The sequence below is a fragment of the Stegodyphus dumicola genome, chromosome 3 (assembly GCF_044657685.1).
Source record: "Stegodyphus dumicola isolate Sdum_Otavi_A_Nest chromosome 3, ASM4465768v1".
NCBI lineage: Eukaryota > Metazoa > Arthropoda > Arachnida > Araneae > Eresidae > Stegodyphus > Stegodyphus dumicola.
Window position 1 is genome coordinate 261,239,762 of NC_140770.1, and position 19,735 is coordinate 261,259,496.

General features: G+C 31.7%; 1 protein-coding gene and 1 long non-coding RNA gene across 2 annotated transcripts in view; one reads left to right on the forward strand and one right to left on the reverse strand.

Annotated features, from left to right (window-relative positions):
• The window catches only part of LOC146998329 (uncharacterized), a 353,123-nt gene that overhangs the window by 184,302 nt on the left and 149,086 nt on the right, over window positions 1-19,735 (reverse strand). The window lies entirely within an intron of this gene.
• LOC118196637 (uncharacterized) overlaps window positions 1-19,735 on the forward strand; it is a 189,498-nt gene that overhangs the window by 109,593 nt on the left and 60,170 nt on the right. Inside the window, exon 3 of the long non-coding RNA XR_004759446.2 lies at window positions 3,161-3,295. This is a non-coding gene — a long non-coding RNA (uncharacterized LOC118196637). The remainder of the gene's footprint in view (window positions 1-3,160; window positions 3,296-19,735) is intronic.

Sequence of the window (19,735 nt, forward strand, 5' to 3'; positions counted from 1 at the left end):
AATATTGAGCATCCGTACTAAATAAATCATAAGCTAAAGGTACGATATTATGCATTTCGGATTGTTAGTTTTTAATCAGATTTTCAGTGACAATCAGAAGTACTATTTTAGGGGTAATTTCCGAACAAATATACTGCGATAGATTTTTCGAAAGCTTTATTTGATTACTTGGAAAAAAAAGGCTTCCAGCTTGATTGCTCAACAGAAATAATGAAAACTGCAGTTTTATTAAATATTTCAAGTATTAAAATTTTTTACAAGATGAAATACATTTTCTTTATACCTATTGCTTTTAATAATGCACTAATTCCTTCAGATAGAATATATGTAGCCGCCCAACCGGTATAATGGTTAACGGCATTGTCTGCCGTGCCGAAGGGCCCAGGTTCGAATTCCGGAGAAGTCATGGATGTCTGTAAATGTATAGTGTCCTTACAGCATGGGGACACTCTAAATATGCGGCGAGCCGAAAGTCCTCTAGAGAGGTTGATGGTAGAGGAAGAGGAGTATTAGACCCTCGGACTCGCCTCCCTCCATCAAGATTTGGGCGTGGAACTAAGCTAAATTGCCCTGTCGCCTGTAAGGTGCTCAAGGCTGTTGCCAACGACAGGCGTACCTTGCGCTCCTTGCCAGGAGGAATTTCTTGGGCATGGGCTGACTTTAGGTCAGACAAGTCAGCATTAGTCAACAACAACAACCAGATTATACGTAATTAGATGAGAGGGATTCCTAGGATATGGAGCATTATCAGATTAAAAAATATAATTCATTTTTCTATTTTAGATCTAAAAATACTCATTCTCGTTCTTTTTCTAAAAGTAGTTTTTGTATCTTTCTCTAATTTTGTAATTCTTTTACTCTGCTTCAATGTATTTGCTTGTGAAACTTTCCCTATGTTTAAGTCCAAATACATTTTTTTTAAACTTGTAGTGGATGACACTTGATGTTAATACTGTTTCTACACATATAAAAGTCAATTTCTTCTTATTTATTCCTCTTTATCAGAACTAAAGATATGGTGTTTTTTATTAAATACATTATAAGACTTACAAATACTGACTGTTTATTAGGAAATCTCAGGTGCTGTAAAAATTTATTTTATAACAAATAATAAATAATATTGCATGACTGTGATAAATGGTATTGTAATATTTAACAAAAATAAGTGGCAACAGTAAGACAGAGTTCTAAAGATTTTTAAAGAGTACGGAATTAAAGAATTGTAGTTTTTTAGAGTTGGATAAAGCGGACGCAATGTCCCATTATGGAGCGAAAATTTTCCCCATATTTCTATGTATTGCCTGCTACTTATTCCAAATACATAAAATCTCTTCATATCACTAAATTTCTTTAGTTTTAAAACTGAATTTTGATGTTCTTTCAATCTTAGTTTTATTACACACACACACACACAAAAAAAAAAAAAAAAAAATAGTGAAGTTGTGTAAGTCTAATGGCTAATCTAATATACTTTAAGTGCAGAGCCAGGAGTTTCTCTTTCAGCTTAAAACTGTATGCAGTTACGTTAACTTTCGTAACTGCATGCAGTTATGAAAAAGGTTTCTTCATTATGTCTAAAGTAATAAAATTTCTTCTTTGGAAGAATGAGTGTCTTTTTAGGGCAGGCATTTTTTATTTTGTACGTAATTTAATTTAGCTTACTTTGTGTGCCCTCAAGTCGCCATAATTATAATGTAAAAGACCAAATGTTAACTCAGTTATTAAATGAGAGTAAATTGCTCAGGAGAACACCTATTAGGAAAGCATTATCTTGTCACTTTATGTAGCTCATTTGCATTAACTCCCACTTTAATTTAATGGTTCCTCTATTACTCATTTTTCAAATCCATAATCATCAATGGTATTTAATTATAGTGCAAACAAAAACTCAGATTATGTAAGTGTAAAGTTCTTTAGTAAGTGTAGTACCCTCTAAAACACAAAGGGACCAAGTAGAGACTGTCTGTAAATTATACGTGTAATAAAGTTCATGCTATACTAATCAGAATTAATTTTCTTGTATTCTGCTTTCATTATGTATAATCTCGCATTATTCAAGAAAACTATCATTGGCTGTCTTCGCAATTTGAAATTTATCGCTTAGCAGTTTAAGTAACTCTAAAATGCAAAAATTTAAATTGCATACTGTTTTTAAATTCCCACAATTAGCTTACACTCTCCTTATATCTTGTTCGAATTTTCGATAGTTTATAAAATACTTTTTATTCATCCACTTAAGTTCAAATACATTTTTTATACTTGGAGTGGATGACACTTGATGTTAATGCACTTTTTACACATATTCAATTATTACTTATTTATTCCTCTTTATCAGAACTAAAGATATGCTGTTTTTACTATGTATATTATACAAATAATGACCGTTTATTAGGAATTCTCACGTGCTGTAAAAATTAATTTTATAACAAATAATGAATAATATTACCTGACTGTGAGAAATGGGATTGTAATATTTAACAAAAATAAGTGGCAGCAGTAAGACAGAGTTCTAAAGGTTTTTAAAGTGTACGGAATTAACGAAATGTAGTTTTATAGAATTGGATAAAGCGGATGTAATGTGCCATTATGTAGCGAAAGTTTTCCCCATATTTCTGTGTTAACGTGATAATAATATATGTTTAAAATATAAAACTTTCAAATGTTCCTTGCTCCCCAAACGGAGAATGCGCAAAGAAAGCGAAAAAAACTACAACACAACCGCAAGGGATGATTAGAGAAAGAAAAACATAAGCGCCAAGAAAAGCTTCCTACGAAAACGCTCCGCAGCAGGTCAAGCATATGTCGCCTTGAGTTGTGCGAAATCATTAGATGGAATATTAATTGAAGAACTGGACTGCTCAAAACTTACTTGAAAGGTTCCTTGCAATAATGAAGCTGTACAAGAAATGGAGGGAATGAAAAATTATAGACCACCATCAGCTTCATAAATTAGAAACGAAAAAATTTTAATAAAAAGTAACTGAAATAAAAATTTTTTTTGTTGAAATTAAAGTAGGAATTGGCTTTAATTTTTTATATATATTACTTATTATATAAGCACCTTTAACTGCAAATAAATTAGTTGAAGTATTAAGAATATGTGTCGTTAAAGTAAACTAAACGTATTTTTGATGTCGTAAAAACGTCTTTTGCTTTTCAGGAAATAGAAGTGTTTTCCTCAAATAATCCCCAAGGAATACTCATTCAACATTATTATCATCCAGAACTTCTTTGGCTGTTCGCTGACGATTGTTTATTTTCGTTCTCATCTTCATTTGACGCCCAAATATTCTTGGTAAGATTGTAATTTGGTTAATTAATCTTTTATTCATATGAGTTTTTGTGCTTCAAGTTTAATAATCTTTATGATCATTTCTATTACCTCAAATTCCTGTGCCTCTTAGAACCCCGTACATGATGTTACAGTTTTAAGCCAGTTACGAAGCAAACGGAATCTAAGTGATGCGTAGTTTCATAGTGAGGCACCTGCACGGAAATGTTGTAAAGTTTTCCTATTTTTACTTCCATGTGCGACGTAAAAAGGAAGCATTGTAATCGCGAAAAATTCCAGGTATTATATTTCAACGAAAATATTCAGTTTGACCGCTATAGAATGCAATTTAACGATGTTTTTGCGTGACATCTGTTCGTAAAGACAGAATAAAGAACTCTTTCCCCCCCAAAAAAAATTATAAAACTAATTTAAAATGAATTCTGAAGACAATTTTTCGTGGCGTCCGTGCGTACGTATCTCACATAACTCAAAAACGAGTAGCCTCAAAACGTTGAAAGTTTGCATATAGGACTGCTATAACATGAAGAAGTGCACCTCGTATTTTGATTGCAATCGGCCGCACCAAAAGTGTATACATATATGTATATATATCACTCTGTTACTCGGCTCGATGATCTCAGTTTCTTTATTCTTATATCCTTGTAAATTGTGCATTTTTTGCTTTAAAATGATAGAATTATTCTTATCTTCCGGTTAAAGTTTTTATGCCTTTATTAAATCTGCATGCAATATTTGTAGAATTATCAACAATTTTAAAGTTCTTTAAGTGCAGCTAAGCTTAATTTTTCTTTACGATTTCTTTAAATTACGATATTTATTTACATTTGAAACTTAGCAGAATATTGGATTTATTGCCAATCTAGAGAAACTAAGCTTCGCAACGATAAGGTAACGTTTTCGTTTATTATTGCGAATTAAATTATGCTTAATTCATTCTGAAATTATCATTTAAGTTATTAGGTTGTTTTTGCGTACAAACTGCAATTTTAATTGTAAAAAAATATTTTAAATTGTTTTAACTGTACTTGGTTTTTATGTTTTTCTACATCTTTCAATTTTTAATGAAAATATTTTGAATTTTTATGTGTTTTTGCCTTGCCGCGAAGTGGGACCTGAATTAATTAGCAGCGCATGAGCATTAGATAAGCGACGCTGAATCGTCTGCGAAAAACTGTTTCTTTTTTATTTGTTTAATTGCTTTTATATATCGTTTTAGATTTATTATAGTATTTGAATAGAACTTGCGGTAATTCTTCAGATGACATAATTTTTGGGCACTCTGAGTTAAAAAATGAGTGAGATCAAACGTTGTTAAGAGAACCTAGAGCCGAAGCGTCGCTATAAAATATAAATGTAGCGAATTTTAAAGAGTGCTTTCATTCTATTGTGGTTTATGCGCTATCGACGAAGTGGATTTAATTTTAAATTCGTTATCTGTTAATTCAATATGTTCAAATGAAATGCTGGAAAATTATGTACAATTTAATATTCCTTACAAGGAAGTCATGTGCTGTATACATCAGATTCTTTTACTATGCTTTTATACCTCCAGATTCCTGTTATCATTGGCAATGATATTAAAATGATAATCTTGTAAATTTTCTGTGGCACTTCTGCATCAGCTGCTATTGTTTTCGCATCAAAAGAAGAACAGCGCATTGTAAAAGCTAAAAAATGGAGTAAACAACAATGAAATCAAAAAGAAAAGAAAGAAGGTTAGAAAGACGTCCGATAAGCATAGCTAAAATAAATAACTTAAGCATAAAATGCTGGCTAGAGGCAAAGCGAAAGTTTTTCATAATATACATTTTCTTTCATATTAAAAATTTTTATTAACCAGTTTTTGTACCTTTATTTTTTCCTTCTTTCACTTCATTAAACAGAAGCCTCAGTGATTTTATTTTGATTCGCAGATTTTTAAGATGTCATTTCTTTTTGTTTTTTTAACATTAGGTATATCTTCATTATTTCTTGCATTTCTGCAAAGTTATGCTCTATACAGAAGCATAACTTTGAAAAGTTTGAAAATTTCTTTAAAAAAAGTCTGAAAGCTTTCAGATTTTATATTACACCCTAAGGGGCGTTTTCATAACGTTCTGTGTGTTACCTTTATTTATTAAATATCACGTTTTTTGCACTTAAACCACGTAAAATCCAATTCAACAGCAATATTATAATTTAAAAAAAAAAAAAAAAAAAAAAAACAGCATATCTTTAGATTTTCCAATGCACAGTCTTTCGCGCTGGAGATAAAAAGATTTTTTCCCGTACTGTGCTGCCATTGCTGGCTTAGAAATCGTTGAGTTTATTAATAAAAAATTTGTTAAAATTTTACACAATTTGAAATAGATAATAAAACAAATTCAAGATTCAAAATTTTGGCTTCCAAGTGCTCATGTTCGATTGGAGGACTACGTTATTCAAAATTGGATGGCTTTAGGTACCGTCGTTTTTTCACAATGCGAGAAACATTAATGTATTCATGCAGATGCTTCATTATTTAGTTTCTTTAAATATAATACATGGGGATAATATTTGGTGGCAACAGTTTGAAACGTGATTCAACACAAAATGCCGTTTTGAGACTAATAGCCCTTTGGTGGGGGTCTAACGCCCATTTGGGCTAATAAAGAATTTGTCAATAAGACAACCATCATCCAAGCAGTAGTAGTTCGTTAATCTTCTGTTAAAAACACATTATTTTCTTTTAAACCTATTAAGGTATTTCTCCCGTCTTATTGGCGTGCCTTCGTGGTGTAGTGGTCTGCATGCTGAGCGCGAATTCCAGGGGACCGTGGTTCGATTCTCACGGAGGGCGTTGATCATTTTTCAATCTCTCTTGCTTCCAAAAAATCCGAAGTTCTCTACAGTGGCGCCCGAAATAAAAGGTGGTGAATGATGACTCTTCACCACCAGGATTTGGCGATTGGGTCCTCTAAAAACCCCAGTCGCCGTTTAAAAGAGGGAGTATATAAGGTATTTCTCCCGCCTCCTCGGCGTGCCTTCGTGGTGTAGTGGTCTGAATGCTGGACGCGTATTCCAGGGGTCCATGGTTCGATTCCCGGCGAGGGTGTTGCTAAGGTTTCATCTTGCCTACTTCCAAAATACATAATGTCTCTACAAAACCACCTGATCCTTTCGCAGTTATTACCTACACTAATCGCCTTTTGCTATCACAATATACTCTCCATTTTATAAGATTAGTTCAATCATATGTGAAAATAAAAAAAAAAAAAATAAAAAGTTTTCCTATATACTACATATTTATCCTAATGCAAGTTATAAACAAATATTTCCAATGAAGAAATAGCTGTTCAGTACGAGACATAACCAAACTAATACTAGGGCTGGTAGACTCCGCGCAGAAAATCACTCCGACTGAAATGTTATAGGTAACTGCATTTCTTGATCAAGCTATATTACTTCTATAACTGAAAGAACAGCTTGTAAAAAGAAAAAAAAATACTGAGAAGGGGTTCCAAAAACTCTATTCGAAAAATTTGGCCCAGAAGTTAGCTGTTACTATTTGACATAAAAACCACTGTGTGGTGGTTTCCAAAGAAATTACGAGAATGGCTGAACTTTGGTATTGAAACTCATGTTTCCATCAATAATTTATCTCTTAAATTAATTTCTTGAATGCAGTTTCTACGTTCGAAGTTAATGTAGAACCATGTTTATAGAGTATATCTCCTCAGACCATTAACATATAGAAATTAGCATAAACGAATACCTCTAGAGACGCAGCTTGTACACTTCTGATAAGCATAATGAACTTTGAATTCATTCTTCTTCCAAAGGTATCTCAGTTGTCTCAATTTAATTGTCATATGCCATTTTGTCCTTGCTTTCAGATGGCCTGACACTTACAACCTAAGGCGTTCATCGGGAATGCTCAATGCCCATAAATCATACATCCGGCGTTGGACTGTGCCCAAGTTGCCCCATGGGATGTAACCGATTTTATACCCATGACAACGGAGAAATTCCATTTTAATTTTATCGAAGAACTCTCCGGAATACGAATTGTAGGGTCTTCCTCTCTCTCGTCATACTACCAAACCTCTCGAATGGATTTTAAGCTCAGCAGCATTTTAATTCCTCCTATGTGCACTAAGATTATACACGCAAGCTTTCTCAAACACTCGAACTCGGGCACAACGATATGGTAGCCGGTCAGGATGGCATATGCTAAACATCTTCCATCTTATATTTTCCAAGCGACTTGTCGCCCAACAGTGGATAATGGTTAGTAACTCTGACTGCCATACCGAAAGGCTCGGATTCGAATCCCAGAGAGGGCATAGATGCTTGTAAATGTACAGTGTCTGTGCGGCATGAGGGCACTCTAAATATGTGGCGAGCCGAAGGTCGTCTCGATAGCTCAGTGGTAGGAGATGAAAAGTAGGAGACCCTCGGAGCTGTCCCCCCCGGGTTGCTCTCTTTAAAAACTGGGAGGCGGAACTGAGCTAAGGTTGAGTTGTCTCCTATATGGTGCTCAAGACTTCTGCTAGCAAGAGGCACATTTGGCCCCTTGCCGCGATGAACGTCGCGATCTTTTGCTGACTATTGCCAGGCAAGTGAGATTGATAACTGTAACAACAACCACACGATTTCCAGCATAATCAATCTTCATAGTACAACCATTCTGCAAAACATAAGCTATGTAATTAAGACACAATAACACGCCGTATAAATACTAATTCAGAAGTCAAACAACAAAAATCAGCGTTATATTTACAAAATTTTCACAGAACTAGTTTCGATGGTTTTACCGAACCAACATCCTCAGCTGCAAAACCGCAAATGAACAAAATAGGAAATAATGATTAGCTAAGATAAGAAAGCCTGGACAAGAATAAGCAAGTGGCGCCATCTGTTGGTGAAACCAGAACTAAAACATAATTTTTTTAAAGGCCGAAGGCAAATTTGGATTGGAATTAGGATCGTTAACTAGAACAGAAAGATTTTTATGAATGTGAAATGCCTCTAGAACATTAATTTTTGAAATTTTGTAAATATAACTTTGTATTTGTTGTTTGACTACTTAATTAGTATAAGATATGTATTTACGTTTCGATAGGGCACTTTTTTTAATAAGTGTGTATATAAATAAAATCTGCAACTTTTATATAGTTTTCCAAACTTGCTCATTCCGCTTGAAGCATTTAGTATATCAACCGTCCGGCTAGAACTTCTAAAACAATAAAATTCCTGTATTAGATAATTTTGCTAATAAATTAGAACGAAATTGAAATCTTATTAACTTGTCAGATTTTAAATTTAAGAATTAATTATAAAAGAAAGAAGTACACTGCGGGGAAAAAAAGGAACAGTTCTGTATCTCCCGTTCTGCTGGAATACTTGACGAAATTGAACTTCCGTTTTTCATGTCTCGAAAGCGCGATTTGGAATATGTATTAGATCTATATATAGCATTGCTCTAATATAGTCATTTTGATACAAAATTGGACTTTGTCTGAAATGGCATGCCAATTTGTTTCCATATTCCGATTCTACAACTCAAATTATGCCTACATATTAAATTTTGTAATTTTTGGTGAGAAATTTATACATTCATCTTGATGCAATTTTTTTCAGTTTGTGTCAAGAATAACTCACTTGGCGAAATTATTAATTTACAGCAAACTTCTTATTTTCCTTTTTTTTTTTTTTTTTTTTTTTTTCCCATTGATGCACAAGCAAAGAAATGGTCCACCGTTCATTCTTTCAAATAATTTTAACAAAGTGCGTAAACCATTTTCGTTATTATCGCTTATGATAAATAAGCCAGATTTCAAAACGCTCCAAAATGTGAATTCACATATATATCTCAGAAATATCTTTAAAAATTTTGAATAAAAAAATATCTATAAATATATCTTAAAAATTTTTGAATAAAAAACTGATTTTTTTGCAGGTGTGCCTAGAAATACATTTACTTTAAGATAATGTTAAAAATTTTTTAGGTTATAATATAAAAATGCTTTCGAAAAATTGCTCAAATTTTTTAAAATATAAGTTAAAAAAGTAAATCATAAAATTTATGCGAATTATATTTGGATTAAGCCTCAATTTGAATTCTGGAAGAAGGGAGCAAGCAAATTTAATAAAAAAAGAGATATTAATAAATATATATCAAATTCAATTAACATTGAGGAGCTAAAATTTTACGCTCGAATATTTTTTGAAAAACTGCTCGTGCAATTTTTACAAAACTTGGCAATTTGGCATAATTTGAGTCGTAGAATCGAAATATGGAAAACAAAGTGTATGTCATTTCAGAAAAGGTCCGATTTTGTTTCAAAATTCCTGTATTAGATCAATATTATCTAACATATTTATACGAGAAAAACGCAATTAGAATTTTGTCAATCGACCCAATAGAACGGGAGGTATCGAACTGTCCCTTTTAAATAAATCAACTAAGTACACTGCGCAAAGTGTACCCAGTTGATTTATTTTTTGTTTTCTATTTCTGGAATTTATTATATCAAATATTATTAATAATTAGCATCTTCTCTGCCAGAATTCGTCTGGCTTTTAAATGTACCGGAAAAATGGCTGAAGGGAACACCAAACGTTAAATTTAAAAACTGCGTAGAATTTTACTCGGCAGAACAACTTCATAAAAAAAAGTTATTACGTATAACAAAATTACAATGAAATAAGCAATCTCCCTTAATACAAATATTAATTATCCTAATAAATAAATTAACAAACTTCCCTTTGCAAAATCTTAAGAACTCAAATGGTATAAAGGAGGTTAAGAAATTTGTTTCCTAAAAAAATCACTCAAAACTTCTCAGTATCTTAAAAACAGTGAAATGAGCAATAAATAACATAAAAGAATACAAAAAACAAAAAATTCTGAAAAGCAAAGTATATTTAATGATATTTTATATTAGATAATTATAATAAAATAATTTAATGATATTTTATATATTATAGATATATTTTCAAGAGAAAAAAAATTACAATGAAATAAGCTATATCCCTTAATACAAATATTAATTATCCTAATTAAAAATTAACCAACTTTGTTGAAGAAAAAAAAAATCATGCAAAACTTTTCAATATCTTACAAACAGTGAAATAAGCAAAACATAACATGAAAAATTAAAGCAATAAAAAAAGCAACTCAAAAAACATAAAATTCCGGCCAGAATTTTACTCTGCAGAACAACTTTATCAAAAAAAATCAATAAAAATGACAATGAAATATGCCAATCTCTTAACAGTGACATAAGAAGTATGATGGAAAATTGTTGCCAAACCCATATTTCTAAAAGAATGAAACAATTCAAAATGATGCGATTTCATCAAAAATCTATCAACAACAATAAGAAAGGAAAATTGTTGCCAAAATCACATTTTTAAAGATGTGAGATGTGAAAAGTGTACTCCGAAACTTCATTTACAAATTTTTTTTAAATCAAAATATTATCATTTTTCCAAAATTCTTTCTGTAAAAGCAGTCGCAAGGTTGACAGTTTAACGTGTCCAAAAATCAAAGAAAAATAAGCTATACATTTTTAAAAATAAACCTTTTTAGAAAAAATAAAGTTGAAAAGGAGTTAAGCTCCCTTCGTTAAATAAATTCGTATTTAATCGATTTATTGAAACGCGAAATTTATTTTAAATTCGTAAAATAGCTAAGTGCCTACGTTTCATGACGATGTGAAAATGGAGTGTGCAGAGTAAAATCTCGCTTTCCTATAACCCATTATGTCTCAAAATGACGCGATTTCGTCACAAAACATAAAATAAAAAAATTCTAATTCGAATTTCGAAAAAATTGCTTCGAGGTGCACTGGCTCTTGTATATATGCACCTATGTACCAAGTTTCGTAGCCGCGGGTCTATTAGCTTACGCGCAGCACGAAACAAAGCCACATACACACACACAGACAGACTTTTTCTTTTATTATAAGTAGAGATATACCAAGCTAAATCAGAATCAAAGAAACATACAATAAGCAATGCTGTTATGTGAATGTAATATACAGATACATAGCAGTTATTAAAAATATCAGTTTAAGGATTATCATGCTGCTTAAAATGAGCATGAGGTATAATTATCAAGGGTAACAAAGATAGGTCTAATAAATTGATTTAGCAATATTTGACATCAACACAAATTAGAATTGGTTGATTTTTAGAGAAACTGGGGATTTCTGCCAAAAAAATCATACGGGGAAGAGATACGAGCTTTGTCAAATAAATAATTTATTATCAAATATTATTAGAAATCACAGTATAAAATTTTAGAAAAGTTGGTCCTTAGAAATCAAATCATATGAAATAGAGATATATATTATATAGAGATATATATTAAATAGAGATTAGTTTCTGATATGGACTATTGCCTGGACATTTTTTTTTTCATTTTTAGGGCTATTTGAAATAGTCTGCAACTTAGCAACTTATGAATTATTGAAAAATATAAAGAAAAATTTTGGAAAGGTACATATTTATCAAAACTTTCATTTTCTGAAGGATAATATATCAAAAATTTAGCATGAAATCCAAACTGTTTACTTTTTTCTGAAGTGGAATTGAAGTAAAGTTTATCAAGTAGATATCATTCTATGTTGAAATGTGTTACAGTTTCATCCCATCTATTCAGAAATGAGGCAGTACATAACCAATTTCAATAAATTCATTTTCGTTTCAGGCAGAAATGTGTTAGAATCAAACAGTTAATGTCAACATGTAATTTCATTTCCTTCAATATTGATGGGATTTGGTAAGCAGTGAATATTTTTTCCTCATTTGAAGTTATAAAATTTCAAATGAATTCTCAGACCGATCGCGTCTAAATCAAACACCGATACTAAGTTTGATAAAAATAAGATGTTTTCAAGAAAGTCTTTATACTATGTTTATTTAATTAAAATAAGTTTGACACCGATAATAAGTTTGATAGAAAATAAGATGTTTTCAAGAAAGTCTTTATACTATGTTTATTTAATTAAAGACTGTACATTAGAAGATTATTTTATTTTCAGTATAATATACTGAAATACTGGAAGATACTGGGAAAGAATTCGTAATCTTCCAGCAAAATGACAGAAAACAAATTAGAAAAGCTCTCAAAATCCTAGAGTATGATGCGACGCTGGCGAACTAGAAACTTACCGATAAATTTCTGTCTGTGTAGGAGGAAAGTGAAATACTATATTAGGAGTTGCTCTAATTCCGAACACGTAATCTCTAGAACTAAATACAGTGCGTATAGAATTTAGAATTCAGTTTACTTTCACTCATTTTAATTATTCATTACAGGTTAGTTTAGTCAGTTTGGAGTTCTATCCTTTGAATTTGATCTTTTCCTTTGGAATTTGATTTATTCGAAAGCTTTAATTTTATTAATGAATTTTATTGTACTTATTTATGTCTAATTTTTATTTCACATTATCAAATACACTGGTTATCATTAATTATGGAAAAATCGCGAAAAAGAAAATTATTCAAAAAGTTATATGCAAAATTTAATGACATTTAATCAACACATAGTACGGTATAAAATAGCATGAAAAGAAATTACCAGACAATTATGGTATTATAGAAATTAGCATATATATAAAATGAAAAATCGGATGTATCAGTTTAGTACATGAGTATGATCTCCCCTCGAAGAAACGCAACACATACAGCGATGTGCGAGGCTGTCAATTATGCAGTCTATTAGTTCCGTAAGAAGCCATTGCTCTGGCAAAGAAGTTGCAAGCGAGGCAAGAGTCTGAAGAGGAGGATTGAGAGCAGCTGTACGTCTTCTTAGAACATCCCAAACATGCTCGATAGGATTCAGGTCCGGTGATCGAGCTGGCCACTTCATGTGCTGAATTGTTTGCTGTGTTGAATATTCACAATGTGTGATCTAGCGTTGTCACTCTGAAGGATAACAACCCTACGACAGGAAATTATCACATAGTGCCCCGGTATAAAAAATTCGTATATAAATCTCTCATTTTTATACCCACGTATTACGGGTAACCACAAATTTCAATCTTATTTTTTGTATTGAAAGTGCGCGCTATACGCCGGAATATACGTACTTAAATTTTGTAAGTTGCAGGTTTAGAAATGCATTTGAAGTGACAGCGCCTCTCAGCAAAGCAAAATAACAGAATCTCAAACACGCCCTGTATTTTCCTCCTTAGAATTTACACGTTCATTTCAGACAATATAAATATGTGCGGGGAATAAAACTGTTCATTATGGAACCTCAGGTATATCCTTAGGTTACTGAAATCTCTTAGATTCTAATCTCTCACATGATGGTCATAAATATAATGGTAAGGATTTTTGGCTATGAATGGTCGCCAAAAGTATTTGACTTATCTTCGTGTTCATATCCATCATTTCTGTAATCAGTCTTCCGCATTTACTTCAAGCTTTCAACCTATTCTCATTGCCTCAGCTATCTTGCTCATTAAAGGTCTTATTTTACCGTAAAAAGGGCTCTTAACTGCGATACTTGATGCTACCTTGTAATTAAAAAGTAAATGGAGTTTTGCTTTTGCAATTAAAGAAACTAATTATGAAATTTTAGAAATTTCCTTTATTTATGCACACTTTTTCTTAAAATGAACTGAGATCTTTACAATTTACGTTTGACAAAAAATGAAGTGAATAAACCAAATTAATTAATTAACTAATAAAGATGAAAATTAATCGAATTACAATTTGATCGAAACATTATTTTGAAAGACTTAATTTTTTTTAAACTGTAAAATTTTGCGATACTTTCTTACACCCGTATTATATTTCTGATCCGTAGATATTGATTATTTGTTGCTGGAAGAAAGTACGCAACATGATTTTCAATCAGATCTTCGTCTGGTATAAGATTTGAGGATAAAGAATTAAAACTCTCTCTCTTCCAGTTAAATGTTCTGCTGTAATTCCATGATATAAAGTGCTCACAGTTCTAGTGGTAATTTTATATTTATTTAAAGCTATGCATTTTCGGAGGAGTTTGTCTATTTTCGGATACACACAAAACATTTTTCATTGGCAAACTAAATTTCTGCTGTTCTTGTGCGTGGTTAATAAACGACTAACAGGAATACAAAGGAAAATGTAACGTATCAAATCGAAATGCATGAAGTTTATATCCTTAGTTTTTATGATTCAATTCTTTCTGAATATTCAGCAAAAGAACAGAGTCATTGCATCACTTTAAGTTAAAAAAATATTGAAATTATTTTCAAAAGCAACACTAACACCCATAGCATCCCATTGTAACGAATGGGAGGACGAAGACGAAAAATAGACCCCAGCAGGGTGAAAATTGAGACGTGCGTTTTTTCCGGCGTCCTTATCAGAGGCACTACGATTCGATCTTACCTCCATGGGTATTGCACGCCACGGGTATTGCACGCGCTTGAAAAGTATTAGCGTGGTATTAGTTCTAATTGAAACAGTATGCTACGCTACACAAAACCGTAATTATGTATGCTGGAAAACTAGCCTGTTTTCTTAAGGGTTTTCTATTCGCCACGGTTTCACATAAGCGTTAGAAGCTTAGATACATATTGTACTGCTAAAGTATACATTATCGCTAGTAAAATTAAATAGGTTGCATTTAGTTCAAAAGAGGACATTTCTGAGGCTATTTGTCGATGTCAAATAAATATTTCGTTTTTTAGCCCAAGGGGTGCTAACCCAGAAGGGCTATTAATTTCGTTTCCGCATTTTGCATCTAAAACTTTAAATGTCAGTTTAACTTTTCAAGTTCTTACCACTGAACATTATTGCCCTGTGTTATATTTAAAGAAATTAAATAATGAAGAATTTGCATAAATGTTTGTATATTTCCCGCATTGTGATAGTTTTGAATAGCTTAGTCCTCCAACCGAATATGGGCATCTGGAAGCCATAATTTGGAATTTGTTTTATCACCGATTTCATATTTTATAACGCATTAACGAATTTCCGATTAAGAAACTCGATTTCAAAGAGAGCAATGGTAACACTGTACAGGGGGAAAAAACAAAAAACAAAAAACATGTCTATCTCCAGCGAGACTGTATATCAGAAATTCTAAAGATAGGCTGTTTTGCTTTTTTTTTAATATTTTATGATATTGCTTTGAATTTTATGTGGTTCAAGTGCGAAGAACATGATATTTAATAAATAAAAGCAACACACAAAACGTTAAAAAACTCTCTTTTGAGAGTAATATAAAATCCGAAATCTTGCAGGTTTTCTTTTTTAATGGATATTTTGGATTAGTTAGTTTAAAATGCTATTTATTTATTTATTTATTTATTAGTGCAAAGGGGCAATTTTCTATGGCATTTTGCGCCGAAACCTTTAAGAGGATGTATCACTTTTCAAATCGTTGTCATCTTATATTATCGCCCTGTCTTATATTTAAAGAAATTAAATAAAGAAGAGTCTACATAAATGCATGTATGTTTCTTCCACTGTGATAAAACAACGGTAACTAGAGCCATCCAAATTTGAATAGCATAATTTTCCATAGAATATGGGCAGGTGGAAGCCCTAATTGGAATTTGAAATTTCATATTTTATAACACTTCAACGAATTTTTCATTTAAAAACTAAACTATTTCAAAGCGAGCAATAGCAACATTGTACGGAAGAAAAACTTTTTTATCTCCAGCGCGCGTGGCTGTGTGTCGGAAATTCTAAAGATATTCACATTTTTAAAATAATTTGTGATAATGGCGTTGAACTGAAATTTATAGTTTGAGTAAGTAGAACATGATATTTAGTAAAAAAAAGGTAACACATAAAACGTCAAATAAACGCCCCTTTGGACGTAATTTAAAATCAGAAACCTTTCAGATCTTTTATCTTTATTATTTATTTATTTATTTTGAACGCATGCAATCTCTCGGTGCACCAAAGATGTACAAAGTAAGTTAACTTTAACATTAAATATTACATGCATAAATAAAACGAACTAGAGAAACGTAGTGTGGAGTTCAGGAAAACAGATAAGTTCACTGGCCAAGTCGCGTCGAACATTTTCAAATCATTCTGCAATATCTCGAGCCATCAAAGGTAGGGCTGTAAAATAATATTTTCCACATCTTGAGGTACTTTTTTTAACATTCACATAAATTACTTTATCTTGGATTGAAACGAAATAGGCAACTTGCAAATCTACCGTGAGCAGATAAAAATGAGATATTTTTAAATTAATAGAGAGGAAAGACTCGGAGTGCAGTCTATAGTAAATAAAAGAAAATAAAATTTGGCCCCACTCTAGCATTACAGGATGATATATATTCGTCATTTGACTTATCTAAAAGCTTCTTTTGAAAGAACTTCCAGCTCTTTAGAATTCTAGTATTGATATCTATGGGTAAATTTACGGCATCTTTAGTTAAAAAATCAATTCCTTTATTTCCATAGAATCCATTATGAGCATGCACATATACAAATCGGATATCTATTCCTTATTTCTAAGCGAACTGACAGTTAATAAAGTTTCAGTTACTTATTTGTTGCTGCTGGTATTACTATTCAAAAGATGAAGTGAGGAAAGAGAATCATAACAAAAAGGTACCTTGAAAATGCTGTCCCATTCTCCTTGATCCATTTGATGGTAAGATAAATACAAAAAAATAAGATAAATGCATATACCTAAAACTATTTCAACATAAAAAGTAATTTACTATGAGAATTTCCTAAGAAATAAAAGTCTCTAAGGTATTTTCAATAACTGTGAACAAAATTCTGATATAAAATTCGTCTTTTAAAATGCTAATATATTCCAAGTGAAAACGTTGCTTGGTTAAAATATTAGATTTTAAAAAATTGCATTTAATTTATTTAACATATAAAAGCTAAAAATCCCATGTATTTCAGAATATTTTATTTTCAAAAAAAAAAAAAAAAAAAAAAGAAAGAAAAAAAAAAATCTGAAACCTGCTTTGAAACGATAGTATTCAAATATATCAGCTCAATTGTATTTTTCTTCACAGAAGCACTTTAAATTGACATAAATGCGACTTTCAAACATGTTTAGAAATTCAAAGAAGTATTTATTTTCATTCTAAAGTGTGCAATGTTATTTGATGAATACTATGCTATACATAAGCTGGTACTATTCAACATTCCTGCGATAATATATTTCGAATGATTTATGAATAATTTAGATAACTTGAAAAGGAAAACATTCATTTAAATAACATTTTGAGGTTTGATAAAATAATATTGCCTGCAAATAATTTAAATACATTCGTATAATTCATAGATTTGATAAGGAAGATTACGATATAAATTATTATGAACGTTTGACAAAAGAAACTTTATACAAAATGCGCGCATATTGGTGCTTTTTGATATCAAAGTCTAAATTCCTAATAGATTTAGAGCGAATTATCTTCTGAGTCAATAAAAAAACTGTAAAGACTTAAGAAGATTTAAAAATAAACCTTTTTATTAAATCCGAAATTAAACATAAAATGCACGTCTTGTGCTTAATGGTCAGCCATCACTTGTGGCAATGAAACTTAAAATAGCAATCAATATCAATTTTAAAACTAGCTCTACTAGCCAAAGCTTAGACAACTGATTTAAAAGGAAGTTGGTTCAAAACTTTTCACCGGCGTAACAATTTAAAGTGTGGGCAGCTATAACTCACAGCCGAATTATACAATCTTACCTGAGCTAGCAAAAGCCTAAAAACATTGTCTCGAGAGGCAGAAATACGCTCTGTCCTACAATCCCAAAAACCTCAGCTTAAATATTATTAACCCGATTTGCATTCTGGTAGGGAAACGGAAAAGAGAAGTGACAGTAAAGATATAAGTTATAATAACTGGTTTGATTAACATAATGGAACTTTACAAATTTATCTGAAAAAGCATAAACACTCTTCTAAAATGTTATAAATTTTTAAATAAATAAAATACATAACATCTTAGTTTCCGGAGTCTTCCCTACCATATCTATTTCGTGACGTTCATTCGCAGCTTCCGGTTTTCTTGTATTTGGTTTTTCAAGGATGTTGGCTTTTTATTTTGTCTTATGCAGGCTTCCGCTATTCGTCTTTTGCTTCGTTATTTTTACTTTTGAAAATAAAGCTTCTGTTAAATTTGTAAATGCATTGCATGCATCATTTCCTGTATTAATCTATGACGATGTGCGTGTAAACAACTGTCTGCCTGCCTGGCTAGATAAGCTTTGTTAAAACATATAATCTGCCGGATTCGTGCAGTATTTAACGTATTTATACGAAAACATCTATTTTCAATATTGGTTTCCGCAGACAATTGTGAAACCTTCATTGCTAATTCCTAGTTTGTTCATTAGTGCAGTGCAGGTAAAAGGTTCTTGAAAAGTAGATCTTTCAAAAAAAAAAAAAAAAAAAAAAAGGCTGAATCTTATTATACTTATTAGTTTTGAAGATTTAATTTATTCAATTTTAATATCTGAAGCTAGTATATATATTACTCGCTTTGAATCGTCAAAGCGTAATCTACTTTTGAAGACTGCTTACTACTAAAAAACTGTTATTTAAAATTAAGGCATTTTTTTTTTTTCATTTTAACAAAACACATTTAAAAAAGAAATTTACTTTTGAAAATCCTTTGATGCAATTTTAATTACATAGACGAAAAAAATTTCTCATTTGTCTTTTACTTTAGGTAATCTTTAAATGTATTACTCATATGATGTTCACGTGGAACCTAAATAATGCTGAAAATATAATAAGTAAGTAACAGTTGACAACTGCTAAGTAGCCAGATAGGCTATAATGTGCGCATATGGGGATCTGAAAACCCCCATGAATACCGTGAGTCTCAAAGGGATATCCCAAAGGTTAATGTGTGGTTTGGACTAATGCACGACCGAGTCATTGGGCTTTTCTTTTTTACAGAAAAGGCGGTCTCATCAGTCGTGTACTTAGACATGTTCGAAAACTTTGTATTTCCACAACTAGAAGAGCTTCAGCCACACGTCGTTTTGCAACAAGCTGGTGCACCACCTCATTGGGGTACCATCGTACGTAGTTCTTTGAATGACTATTTTACAGGAAGATGGATTGGGCGAGGAGGTCCAACTCCTTGGCCACCCAGATCACCTGACATAACGCCGCTGGACTTTTTTCTTTGGGGATTTGTAAAGGACAACGTTTACAGGAGAAGAGTGTCGAACATTGATGACCTAAAAGCCAGAATTACAACCGCAATAGCCTCTGTGGATGTCGACATGCTTGCCGATATCTGGCGTGAAACTGAATATCGAGTTGATATTCTCCGTGCGACGAAGGGGGACACAGGTGGAAGTTCATTGACAAGGGTCATGAAACTTTTTGAGTCTATTTAACCATTTATGTTATTAATTTTAATCGATCTTTATTACTTTATGAGTTATTAAACATCAAATGGGTCCGGGACTTTATAAACACCTTTTATTACCCAATGATATTTTTTGGCTAGCTTTTCTTGT